We start from the raw sequence: 13,644 nt of genomic DNA, 5'->3' as shown, positions 1-13,644 counted from the left end.
AAGGCAGGGAAATGACTTTGCTATGTACTTACTTACCTCAGGGCGGAACTTTGAAACAGCTACAATACAAAGTGTCATTTCTGTGCCCTTTTAAATAATTTCATTCTTACAAAGATTGTCCAGTTTGCACCATTTTATAGGAAGCTAGAAGCATGCATTGTTTTATGGGCACTTCAAAGAAAGTTTTGAAGTTTAACAACTTAGCACCTCTGGTGAATTGTGGTAGTGGTTTCCAGTTCTTTTAAATACAGAGATTTTCCCAACGGAACTTTGGCCCTGTTCAGTATTATCCAAGTAATTTTACCACTTCACTGAACAAAGGAAAAATATTCTCTTGTCATTTGTCTCTTGGTGATGCACCATCTCCATCACTTCCGGAATGACCCCAGTATGCAGAAAGTGTGAAGGTACATTTGCTCTTAAATGCTATATAATCTGGAACTACCTCATGCATTTGGCAACTGGGGGATTCTGTAGGGCAGGGGGCTTGTCCCTTTTCCTGTGTGCACCACAAGCACAGTGTAATGGATGCTACATCATACATGCATCTCATACATGTATGTTTACAGATGTATGACTTGAGTATATATTATATGGCATAAAAGATTCCTGGATCAGTAAATGTTGAAGCCAAATTCCATGGACTTTTCTCACATAATTCTCATGTAATTGAAAGTTTTCTCACATAATTAGGCTTGAAGCCAATAGACTGAGTGCACCCCTCCCCCGTTTTTATGCTTCTGTAGCAAAAGATCTCTATCATTTTGCCATTAGTAAGTTTTTACACTTCATTAACTTATTCTTATAAGTTTATTAATAGTCTGCTCACATTTTAGGGATCCCATTGTGTCTAGCCATTAGAAGCAGATGGTTCGGTTACCCTGGGCTCCTCCAAAAAGTGACAATTGCTCCACTCTAATATTCAGTTGCCAACAGAAAGAGAAGATAGAATAACTGATGCCTCTTATAATACACATCCTGCTTTTCCTGGAAACACAAAGTGAAGAGGAAAAAGAAAGAAAGAGGTGTTTTTTGTTTTTATAAAGTTGTATACCTTGGTCAGGTTCTTCTAAAATGTGGATGTAATTGTCTAACCACTTCCTCTTTATTGGAGTAGCTGATAAAGCTAATACAGTTGTGAGTGTATAAAGAGTGACATTTAAGTTTTAAAAACTTTATAGCAATTGGGTCTTCTTAACCCTTGGAGTACTCAATGGTGGGATTCCATTTCATGTAAGCATTGCATATCCCATAGTCTCCCACAGGTGATTATGGTTAAGCCTATTTGGGACAACATGCTTATTTTTAAGGTATTGGCTGTTGCAGCTTTATGCTCCTGGTAGGAGCCAGACAGCTGTAGCAGCTCTTCTTCCGACAGCTAGTCATGTCTGAATACCATATAATTGTAGACCACCTACACAGTCACAATCCTAATGGCCTTTTGCAACCTACAATCCCACAAAAAAGCTTTTATATTGTGTAATCCTTTAATAAACAGGCTTAATCTCACCTTTGGAATGATAAATTAAAGTTAACACTCTTAAAGCAATTTAACTCTACAAGTAACAACTTCAAGAGAAGTTGTTAATCCATTTTAAACTGTAGCAGCAACACACACACACACACACATGAGAAAGAGGCTTGTGGCATAAAGTAAACTTTGTTGGATTCTAGGTGCCACAAACCTCTGCTGCTTTTGAGGTAACTTTAGTGATAAGCGTTATGAATGAACATTTTACAGTGGTACCTCCTCAGGTTACGCTGAGGTGGTAATGCTTCAGGTTACAAGCACTTCAGGTTACAAACTCTGCTGACCTGGAAGAGTTACCTCGAGTTGAGAACTTTGCCCCAGGATGAGAATGGAAATTGTGTCCTGGTGGCGCAGCGGCAGCAAGAGACGCCATTAGCAAAAGCACGCCTCTAGTTGAGAACAGTTTCAGGTTAAGAACGGACCTCTGGAATGAATTAAATTCATAACTAGAGGTACCACTGTATAAATTTCATAAACAAGGTTTCCAATGGCACACATAGAAATAATCATAAAATTTAATTTCTCTGTGTCAACTAGACAAAAAAGGGCCAGCAACAATGATTGACTTAGATATCTGAGATGCAATAGCTGTGCAAAGACTGCAAAGGAGAGCAAGGAAAGAAGAAAAGGACACACAGCAAGACACCAGCAGCTTCAGTTCCATAATTCATGGGGTCCTTATAGACATGCCAGGGATGAGAGTTGGGATCACCATATTCCAGAGGTTCCTCTCCAATCTCAGCAGCTGTTTTAGAAGAGAACTATGAGTCTGCCCCATGCCAGTTATGGCACATGTGTGTTCCAGGACTCTGCTTTGTTTAATATTTACATGAAATAGTTGAGTGGGGGGGGGGGTCATCCAGAGATTTGACTGAGGAGTCACCAATACACAGATGATAAACAACTCAATTTTTCCTTTTCATCAAAGTCAGGTAAGGCAGTGCTAATTTATTGCCTGGATATGATGTGATGAAGGCCAATAAACATAAGTTAAGCCCAGGCATAATGGAGATTTAGGACAGGATTCAAGTAATGTGCCCTGTCAGTGGAAACCCATGCAAGGACTTCCACTACCACTACAGGGCTTTACCTGGGACAGTGCATGAGGTAGAAGAGCCAACTTGCACCAAAGATTGTGGGGTGGGGTAGGGTGGCAGCAATGACATGTGTGTGATGTCAGGACATCAGGAGGAGCCAGAGGGCGGAGCCAAATGCAGTGGCAGCACAGCTTCAATGGCTGGTGGCTCCTCCTCTAGGAGTTCGTGCCCATGGCATGGGGAGATAAGACAGTAGATTATTCCCTCAGGCAAGCGGAATTGTCTGATTGCTACAATGAATTCCTGTCTTTGTTGGTAGGTGATTCATCTGAATAGGTGGTCTTCAGCCTTTTCTGGACAAAGATCCACCCCTCCTAAAAGGATCAGGTTTGCAACTTTGGGATACTCTTACTTCTTTGGAGGCTTTTGTCTTTCATAATGCAAAGCACCTTTCACTAGTTAAGGCAGGTGACAAGTTCTGTCATCTCCTGGACAGAAAGAAATGGCCACAGTTGTCCATACAGTAGTAGTAACTCATTTGTTGTATGTTGTATGTATGACTTTCTTTAGAGACTTCTCATAAACTCCAGTTCCTGCTGCTTGACTGGGGTTGATCACAGGGAGCATAACGAACCACTTTTGGAATAACTGGATATCTATCCAGTGCAATACAAAACGCAACCTCCTAGGGGGCAGATGCAAGTGGTGGGCGAGGCCAGGGGGAAACGGGGGCTGAACAACAATTGCAACTGTATGTACAGAAGGCTGCATTCCGCTCATGCAAAAAAAAAGAGATACATCAACACACATACATTCAGGCAAGTAAGAGGCATTGACACAATTTAAGGATACATTCCAGCAAAAATGCTCAAGGACTGCCTGGAGCACAGCTGGGGGAAAGGGGTGTGGCCTGGGAAGAGCACTGAGGGCCAGACAGAAATGCCTGAAGGGCCACATTTGGGTCCCAGGTCTGAGATCCCCTACGCCGACCTTTGGGATCTGAGTCCCCTCCTGTATTAACCTAACTTCATTAAGATCTTTACTAGAAGTCTTCTTCTATGTCCTCACCCCAGACTTCAGAAGTGAAGCAGATGGTGAAGTCCTTCTCAGTGTTGGCACTTTGTCCTTGGAACATACTCCTGAGGGAGAATCACCTGATGCTGAACCTTCTGGTGCCAGCTGAAGCCACTTTGATTGACCCAGGTGTTATAAAAGGTTGTAGGTAGAGCTGACTTTTCATCCTCTCCTGAATTTGTACGATTGATTCAGCGGCCATAGATAGATAGATAGATAGATAGATAGATAGAGATATATATGTTAATGATTTGAATGATTTATGTATTAAACCACACACGCCACTCTGAAAGCAATTTGCTTGCCCTGAATTCAGAAGGAAATATCCTAGTGGCTAACACCTAATTCAAAACCAGCCAGATGGCACATTAGGTGAAGAAAACAATGATGGATTCATCCTGGCATAACTCCTGAAGGCCAGGAGTGTATGTTTGTGTGTGCGTGTTTGATTGTTTCTTAGTATGTGTCAACTTTATCAATTTTTTTCCTGCCACATGCCTCTTTTCTAATGGATTGTATCAGCTTCAGCATATTTATTGTAAACAGCATATTTTCAGACCAGAAGTGTTGTGCATAGTTGATTAACACATGAAGTAATAATAGATGAAAAGTATTCACCCTCTTCACCAGTGTTCAAAGACTGTAAAATGGATGCTTCAGTGAGTGAAAGGAAAAACATTAGTGGCGTTCATTCTGCTCTTCCGACTTCTGGTTCTGGTACACTGTGGGATGGAAAGTAAGGTTCACAAATCATCTCCAAAGCTCTCAGAACCAAGTTAGATACTTGTGCCTTGGATCCTAATTAGCCCTCCACAAACGGAAGGACTTCTTTCATTAATTGAGGAAACTGGGATCTCCAGTTGGAGTACAAGTTGGAGGGTAGGGGGGCATTTCTGGTGGTTTGCCCCCTTTCCCCTACACTACGTCTCATACTATTCAGGAGGGTCTCCCAGTCCTTAAAGACAGATTTCCAAGGGTCGAAAGGGCTGCTGGGAGATAGGGAGATAAACTAAAAATGCTTTTGCTGGTGAGACCATCCTCTTAGTGGGATGCCATTAACAGGATGCTTTCCCCAGCAGAACCCTAACCCTAAGCCTGTGTTTTTCCTGTTGTCCCTGAGAAGCTCAAACAAGGTTTTTGTTGTTTGTTTTGCACTATAGAGAGGTTATAATGTCAGAGCTGGGTGCCAGTTTAATTGCAATACAGTTTAAATTCAGTGCATGAAAGGATCTCATGGGGGGGGGGATGATGACCACCGATTCTTTAACTTCTGGTATCTTGTTCAAGATTTCTATAGATCAGGGACCAAATGCAGGTCTCCTGGCCGCTTCGTGCTCTTGGGATTCACTCCAGGCTACATCTTCCCAACCCAAACCACTCACCAGCCCTGATTTGCACTCTCCTTGGGCGCTGTTGCTTGGTTCAAACCCAGATAATGCTTCTTGCTCACCTGGATTGAGGATAGAGATGGATGTTAGGGCATGAAGAAATTTGCCTTCAGTACAAAGGAGAAATTCATATTGAATGCTTTGTCCATGTTTTCCTCTGGCCCCAACCACTACTGGATTGTGGCCCCTGGAAGGTTGCCCAGAAAGGAATGTGGCCCTTGAGTTCTGCACCACTGAGATTGGAGATTTTACATAAAAGACCTTGTAAGGTTAATGATGACTGAAGCAAGATGAAATTGCACAATGTATTTGTGTGTGTGTGTGTGTGTGTGTGTGTGTGTATGTGTGTAACACACCCACATGCACACTACATTTTCTTCCTGCTTCAGTCTTAAAACTGTTGCAATGGAATTGCTTTTGCTATTTTCTTGTTCTGAGTTCTGAGCTTGTTTGAATAAAGAAAATCTCAAAGCAGAGGAGTTGCTTACTTATGGCTGCTTTGAGCATACAAATCTGAATGCTTTCTTCATGTTGCAAGTGCTGAAACAGGAAGCAGGAGTGAACTGTACTTCCTGCTTTTGTGCTGCTTCTGTAACACGAGAAAATGGAGGGTGAGCATCTTTCATCTTCTGGGGAATGGGTAATGATTCTTGTGCTTCTTGTGCAAGGAAAGAACCCGCAGTTCTCAACCTTTCATCCTGGAACTTACCAGGGCTCTTTTTTTTTGGCCGGAACTCACCAGAACTCAGTTCTGGCACCACTCAGGTGGGCACCATTGCCATTATAAGAGAACAAGGAAAGCATTCATGGTGAGTTCTGGCACCTCCTTTTAAAAAGAAAAATAGCATTGGAAGTTACATGTTTTGTTTTGTTTATTCCTCTGTATTTCACTGAGTGGCATGGACCGTTTGGGTCTTTGTATCAGGGGGAATGAAACATGACCATCCCACATTTCTCAGGCTAGTATCTACTGCTTTTGCAACAATGTTGGGAACAATATTATCTGGATTATGGTTCCTTTATATGGTTTGCTTGTATTGCTATTTGGAGAATGAAATATCAACCAGGGATGAACACAGTAAACTGTGTTAAATATGTTGCATCTTGTGTGCACTGTATGAATGCATTTGGCACCTGAACAACTATCCATGACCTCACTGTTAAATCAATTTTCTTCTTCCACTTTCTGAATGGATATATAAGTTTGGAAAATTAAAATGAAGGAAACAGCCACCAGTAAAGAATTTGTCTTGTGAAGAGGCTGACAGATTTATGTGAATAGGTCTATTGAAAATAATGAATATAAAATAGTTCAGCTGATATAAACGTATTCATTCCCCTTCCAATTATTTGGTAGCATTTTACATTAAATTAGTACAAAGTTCTTTGTAAAAACAAGATTCAGTAACAGAATATCTAATAATATTAGTTCAGAGAAAAAGTGTATCCTACTATATCCTTCTAAAAGGAAGGCAATTATAACTAAACCCGTGGATAAATAGATAAGCTTCTTCAAGAATAAAATGACGAGTGATGTTGTTTGAAATGCTGCATGTCCCCACTCTCAAATATAAGAATGTTTGAGGTTTCTTAGTGAGAAATAACCAGCACTTCCATGTGATGTCATCATAAGATCATAGGAAAAATATTGTTACTTACTGCATCCTATAGGTGCCTCCCAATCATAAGTTTTATCGATTGCTCATATTTTGGGAGGTCTATTCATGATATGTAGGAAATATATTGTGGATGGAATCTGTCCATCTCTCTCTATGTGTAAAATGTCCAAAGTTCAGATAGACATCTGTTTAGTGTTTGATGAACACAGGAAGCTCATTATACCAAGTCAGATGGTTGGTCCATCTATCTCAATATTGTTTACATAGGACTAATCTATACTGGTCAATTTAAAACATTATAAATGCGTTATAAGCATGTGACAACAGAGGGTGCTTTAGAGCAATGTAAAATCGCCAGTGTAAAATTCCATTGAATTACATCACTTTTTAAAGCGTTTTTACAATCAGTGTAGATCCAGCCTCACTGCCAGCAGCTCTCCAGGGTTTCAGGCAGGTTTTTCTCCCAGTCCTATCAGGAGATACCAGGGATTGAACCTGGGACATGATTCATATGAAGCATGTGCTACAGTGCTTCCAAATGAGAGCAGGAGAGACATCTGGAGACAGGAAAGAACAGTTAAATGGCATGATCTTGTGATTTTGTTTGTCGCATCCACTCTAAAAAGTGAAGTTGTCATATAGGAAAATGTTAGAAACATGCTTTGCAATCCCATATTTGGTAAGTAAAATAATAAAAACAATGTGATTGGATACTCATGACTGTATTATTCTTATTCAGTGTGCTCCTTGATGTCATTTCATTTTGCCATTTGGCTGGGCTGTGTTTCATATGGCCGTTTAACAGTTTGCTGCCCTTTTAAGAAGTCAGGATGTAACTCACCCCTTCATGGGTGCACCTTGTTGAACAGAAGGGGCTCTGAACAGAGTCCTCTTTCCTCTTCTCTGGCTAGCTATTTAAAGTTGCATGTGCGGGCCTGCAGAAGTGACTGTCTGACTGGTTGCACGAATGGAAGATGGACCTTCTATTGAATATAACTGTTTGTGTTGTTATACTGCATTCCAATTACCTCTCATATACACATCTCTACCTGCATGGGTATGGATCATGCCCTAACTTATTAAGACACATACCGGTACTTCCTTATGGATCAGCATTTAGGAAGCCCTGTTATATTCATGCCTCCAAAAGCACTGTTGGATCAGCACTGGTCCGTTTAGTCCATCAGATGCCCATGAGAAGCCTGCAAGCAAGACCAAAATGCAACATTGCTCTCCTCACTTGTGATCCCCAGAATCTGGCATGCTACCTTTGATAGTGGAGATAGACTTTGTGGCTAGTAGCCATTCATAACCTTATCTGCCATTAATCTGTCTAATCCTTTTTTGAAACCATCCAAGTTGATGGCCATCATTACATCTTAAGCAAGTGGATTCCTTTAATACAGAGACAGCTAACAGGAGATGATATTCCACTCTATATTACACAGAAGGAAATGCCATTAGGCTAGCATCTGAGAAGTCCTATAGTATTTGATTCAAGTTGATGCTGGTTGATTGTTCAGCTTTTCAGAAACTGCAACCAAAGCTAATTTCTCCATCTTCTTAGAAGTTCAACAGCTTTAAAAATATGTATGGTACTCAGATTCCCAGCAAGTGATCAACTAGTTTATTCTTCATACCTCAATATATTACAAGGACGATCCATCATTTTAAATAAGTAATTTGATATCTTTACTCCTCCGTTCTTGGCTTAATTAATAAAAAGGTTTCTGAATAAAAATGACTTTATGTTTAAAATGTTTTCTCCTATTACTCTTTTTGGAAAACCAATTATTTTTAGAGCCAGCACAATTTTAAATGTGGCAATTACACCACCAGCCAGGGCATATATTCTAAGATATATGCCCACAGAGCTCAAACTGAATTATTCTCAAATTGTTTTTCTCTCCAAATATTATCGGTAATACTTTTCTCTCTTTCCAGTAATAATAGAACCCCAGGTCAGCCAATGAAACTGGTGGGCAGTCAATTCAGGGAAAAGAAAAGAAAGTACTTCTTCACACAATACATAATCAATTTATGAAATTCCCAGCCAGAAGAGGTGGGGTGATGACCACTTGAAGTTAGATTGCTTTGAAAGGAAATTAGACAAATATGAGAAGGTTGCAGGTCTTTCAACAGAAACAGAAAAGGCAGATTTTGCAAGGCCTTTATTTATATATATAGATTTGACATCCTCAGCCCTCATGTTATTTGTTTTATTGTTGTTGTTTTCTGTCTAACATCAGAACAGTTTTAATGCTGTTATGGACCCATTGTACAATACAGTGTTACATGCATAATCAAGCGTAATAATAATAATAATAATAATAATAATAATAATAATAATAATTTATTTATACCCCGCCCATCTGGCTGGGTTTCCCCAGCCACTCTGGGCGGCTTCCAACAAAATATTAAAATGTATGTCAAACATTAAAAGCTTCCCTAAACAGGGCTGCCTTCAGATATCTTCTAAAAGTCTGGTAGTTGTTTTTCTCTTTGACATTTGGTGGGAGGGCGTTCCACAGGGCGGGTGCCACTACCGAGAAGGCCCTCTGTCTGGTTCCCTGTAACTTGGCTTCTTGCAGTGAGGGAACCACCAGATGCACCTTCTGGACTAGGCCCATCATGTGCAGCATCCTGTTCTCACAGTTGCCAACCAGATGTCTGTGCAAAGCCTGCAAGCTGGACATAACTGCAACAACACTCTGCTCACCTTCAGATTCTAGCAACTAGAATTCAGAGGCACAATGCCTCTGAAAGTGGAGGTAGAACAGAGAGCGGAGCTGGAAAATAATGCAAACAAGACATATACAACTTCACATTTATCCAAAATTCATTCTAAGATCATCTGAGTTCTTATCTTGATTATCATTTTTTAAAGGCAAGCCTTCTAGTAATATACTCATTCTCTCCCCCCCCCTCATAAAAAAATCTAACATCACACCCGAGTAAATGCTTTAAAAGTGGGCCCTTCTTAACCCCATGAAAATATTCATGAGTCACCCAAATTGAATCAAGTGAGTCTGCTCTGGATTCTGAGTTTAATGGAGTGCTCCTCCTTCCCCATTGCTGGTAGGCCTCTTCACAAGTCATACTCTTGATTCCAATGGAACCTGGTTAAATTGACCCTCCATTAATATTGCTGGAAGAGATTAGAGAATTATGGAGCACCAACATCAAAGCTCTTTGAAGTATGGAAAATATAAGATACTTTAAATACTTGCTCATCTGATAACATTTCCAATTATCCAAACTGTATATCAGTGAACAAGATCCTTCAGAATAGGCCTTCTACTCTTAAAAATCCATGTCCCTAATTCTTTGCAAGATGCATGCTTTAGCTTTCTTATAATGTCAAATATTGTTCACCAAGAAGGCCCTTTTCCAACAAATATATACCACTTCTTTTTTGACAGAAAAACATAAAGAACCCCACCCCATCAGACTCTGCGACGACAGAAAAGTAGACAATCTGATTTACTTAGGGAATTGATAGCGGTTTCTGTGGAGGCAAAGAAGGATTTTCATAAATTATCGATTCTCTTGGTTTATGTAATCAGAAGAAATGTGATGTGCTTGAGATGCTGGGATTTTCCATATCTGTCCTGTGACCGAGAGCTTTGGGAAGGGTAAAAGCACAAAGAACAATTCCGCATAAATGAGCACTTCATACTTAACTCCCAGGCGTGCCCTTTAAAAGCTCCCACTGAAAAAATACAATTAAAAGTGTCTGCTTTAATCATCCATTAACTGATGGGCAATCTCTGTTGGTGCGTGATAACATTTGATATGCTCAAATGGCCCAGGTTTTGTCACATGTGGGAGACACCAACATACCTTTGGAATGAGGAACTACTGAACATAAATCTACATTTAGGGGAGGTGATATTGCTGCAGCTGATGCTAGACATTTCATAAACAGAAATCAATACCTTAGCAGACTATGATTCATGGAGACTGAACACATACCCCCCACTCTCCAAACAGATACCAAAAAAGCAGACTTGGCAGATTCCTTCAAAATAAGATTTTCAAAAAGTACTGTAAAGTGCTTAGACTCTGCTCCTCTTCTTCATTGTATTTGTACTAATCAGTCTTTTTGAATGCCCAGATGAAAGATTAAAAACAGTAAGAATGTGGAGAGAAGGGAAAGAATGTTTTGCATGTTGTTGAATTCAATATGTTGTTGAATTCAATTTTCAATATGTTGTTGAATTCATATGTACTGCCATTTATGATTTGTTTCCCAAGACAGACAGATGCCAACTGGGTCAGGACAAATGGGACAAACAACTAATGGGAATCCAAAGGTTAGAACACATTCGTAGCTTTTGATATTTGTACTAGAGCTGTGTTGAAAATTTCTTCTGTATGTATTTGACCATGTTATGTTAATTAATGAGAAAAGAAATTGCATTTGAAAATTATCAAAAGGGAGAGCCTTTTTTGTGAAATTCTTCTGGCTATGGTGTGGGTTTTGCTGTTGTTGCACTCACCTTACTTTTGAGGTAGCTGAAGACTTTACAACTATCCTTTCTTTCATTCCACAAATCATATTTGCAGGGTTCTGAATTCTGCAGCCTTCGTGGGTGCTGCCCTTCTTCAAAACCCCATTATACCACATTGTTGTTTTTTTTTTAAAAGGGAAGTCTTTGTACTTTGACTTTTACAGAAATTAATGTGGAAATATAACCAAGGAAAGGCACACTATAGGGGCAATAACTGTTTTAAGGACACCTTTGCATTGCAGATTTTGAGGTCTACCCATCCAAGGCCAAAAATTTGGCTGATGCTATCAATTCACTGATAAACTGAAACAATCACGGTGGTCAAGTAAGCAGCCTGACTGGCAGAAGATCTCAACACAATAAATCAAGATTTATATTTTGTGCCGTGTGGCAACATCTTCAGAGTGCCTTTCTTGAGCAAATACCTCTTGTGGCTCTCTCATAACTGATTTGAAGCAGGCCTGGTATTCATAAAGTTGTCTTGCCATGACAAAAAGGAGAAGTCAAGGTAAATACCTGGAGATAATTCTACTTTGGGGAAAAAAGGGTATACAAAGATGAATGACTCTGCATTGTTCAATCAACCATGAGAACAGGCGAGAGATGTTAATCCCTCTTCATTTATATTAGATAAAATTCGGGCTCCGCTGGAGGCACGGGGAATTCTTTCAATATATTTATTTATTACAGTCAGGACTGTTAAATTCCTCCAGATAAAACTCTATATTAAAAACTTCCTGAACATCTGCTTTAAAAAAGCTCCAACTCTTGAAAAGTCACCTATTCAAGTGGGAGCAGTCTTTGGATAGAATATGATAAACACCCTGTTAGCCTCGTAATTAGCACCTATTACACTGCAAAAAACTGCCAAAGAGTGCAACAGAGCATCTTCTATCATCTAGCACTTAATAATGCAGTGATTCTGCATGTTTAGTCCTCTGTCTGAACTTGCCTGTTTTTTATACAACTAGGGTATGCTTTGTCACTGTTAGCTCCATTTGAATTGCAATATACCGGTTATTATTATTTAGTGCTGTGTGGAATGTTTTTGTGTATGCACACATACATTTGCATCAAGATGTACAATTTTATGGAGCATGTTCTTGCAGTGAAGCTGTTGGCAAATTGTGCAAAATGGTTTTACCCTCAAAAGTGTAGTGCATGGAACTTGTGCAATCTCTTAACCAACCTGAAAAGACTAAGGAAAAAAATGCTGCTTCTTGGTATGAGGGAGTAAGCTTAGGAAGCACACATCAATTGTAAGTCAAAGGAAAGGTATCATAAGCTGAATTCTGTGAGATGGTAGGCAGCCATTGTCAAATACAGACTAAGAGGGTGTGTTCCCTAACCCAGGATTGTTGGAATAAAAAAAATGAAAAGAGTAGCTGGTGCCTGAAATATAGCAAGCAGAATGCATTGCTCTGCTGACCAGAGGCCAATGCAGGGGCCAGACTGCCTGCAGAAAAGTAAGAGCTAAAGTTGTATACTCCTATTCCTTAATTATTTCCTTTGAGGCCCAAACACTCTTAAGTCCCCAGTAGCTCTCTTGACTAGGTTCCAGCTGTAGATCAAGATATCTCTCATTCAAGGCTTGCAGTTATCAGGACAGCCACTGATATTTTGCAATGTCTCACTGTGAGCTGTCACAGATTTAGTACAGGTATTTGAGCTAGCAAAGAGGTGGGACAGGTTTAGAGTGTAAAATTTAAGGTATGTAGCAGTCAAGATATCTCTCATATCTACTCTGCTACATATGCATTCATGAAAGAAGGACCCACTTAGCTTAATCGGTTGGCATAGTGCAGTTTCTAAGCCAAATTCTACTCATGCAATGGGGATATTTCCCATCCAAACCTCTTCACTTCAACTCCCCATGAGCCCCTTGAAAATCTGTTCTCAGTTGTATGTGTGTGTGTGTGTGTGTGTGTGTGTGTGTGTGAGAGAGAGAGAGAGAGAGAGAGAGAGAGAGAGACTGTTTATTTGATGATGTTTCAACTACTATTGCGTGTCGAGGTCCCCAAGCCACCCCCCAAATAACTCACAACACACACTTTTTTTAAAAAGGTTTTTGGCATAATTTTGGCCACAACTTTATTTAAATACAAAACCGTGTGTGGTTGTTTAGGCATTGGTTAAGACTATCTGTCCCCCCGCCTGGGGACAGAACTGACTTCCGGGCACCACCGAAAGACAGTGCGGGGGAAAGCAAGTCGGGGAGAAATGGAGCTGAGTCACAGACCCTCAATTCTCATCAGCATGCTCCCCAAAGGCTTGCTGGCCCTAGTCCCATTCCAGGGATTGGACAAAAAGATGGCAAGCCCCAGGATTCCTTTAACGGAATTCCCTTTCTGCAGCAACCATGGAGGGGCAGGCCCAGCCTATCCTAATCCCTCCTCCACCAATTTATAACCAATGCCTAACCGCAACCTTACAAGTTGTGACGATTTGCTACGCAGTAGGCAAAAACCAAATGACCCAGCC

At 40.3% G+C, this 13,644-nt stretch overlaps 1 protein-coding gene and 1 long non-coding RNA gene across 2 annotated transcripts in view; both read right to left on the bottom strand.

Annotated features, from left to right (window-relative positions):
- Positions 1-5,619, bottom strand: part of LOC309373962 — a 44,045-nt gene extending 38,426 nt beyond the window's left edge. Inside the window, exons 1-2 of the long non-coding RNA XR_014170314.1 lie at positions 5,519-5,619; positions 830-987 (exon numbers count right to left, since the gene is read on the bottom strand). This is a non-coding gene — a long non-coding RNA (uncharacterized lncRNA). The remainder of the gene's footprint in view (positions 1-829; positions 988-5,518) is intronic.
- A 4,515-nt stretch (positions 5,620-10,134) lies between these two features.
- The window catches only part of LOC309373948 (uncharacterized protein), a 95,222-nt gene continuing 91,712 nt past the window's right edge, over positions 10,135-13,644 (bottom strand). The window contains exon 4 of the transcript XR_014170289.1: positions 10,135-10,273. The gene's annotated coding sequence lies outside the window, so the exon portion shown is untranslated. The remainder of the gene's footprint in view (positions 10,274-13,644) is intronic.

This window comes from Podarcis melisellensis, assembly GCF_964234715.1.
Source record: "Podarcis melisellensis genome assembly, chromosome: 7".
NCBI lineage: Eukaryota > Metazoa > Chordata > Lepidosauria > Squamata > Lacertidae > Podarcis > Podarcis melisellensis.
The sequence above is the reverse complement of the archived record's forward strand: the minus strand, read 5'-3'. Positions and strand labels throughout refer to the sequence as shown.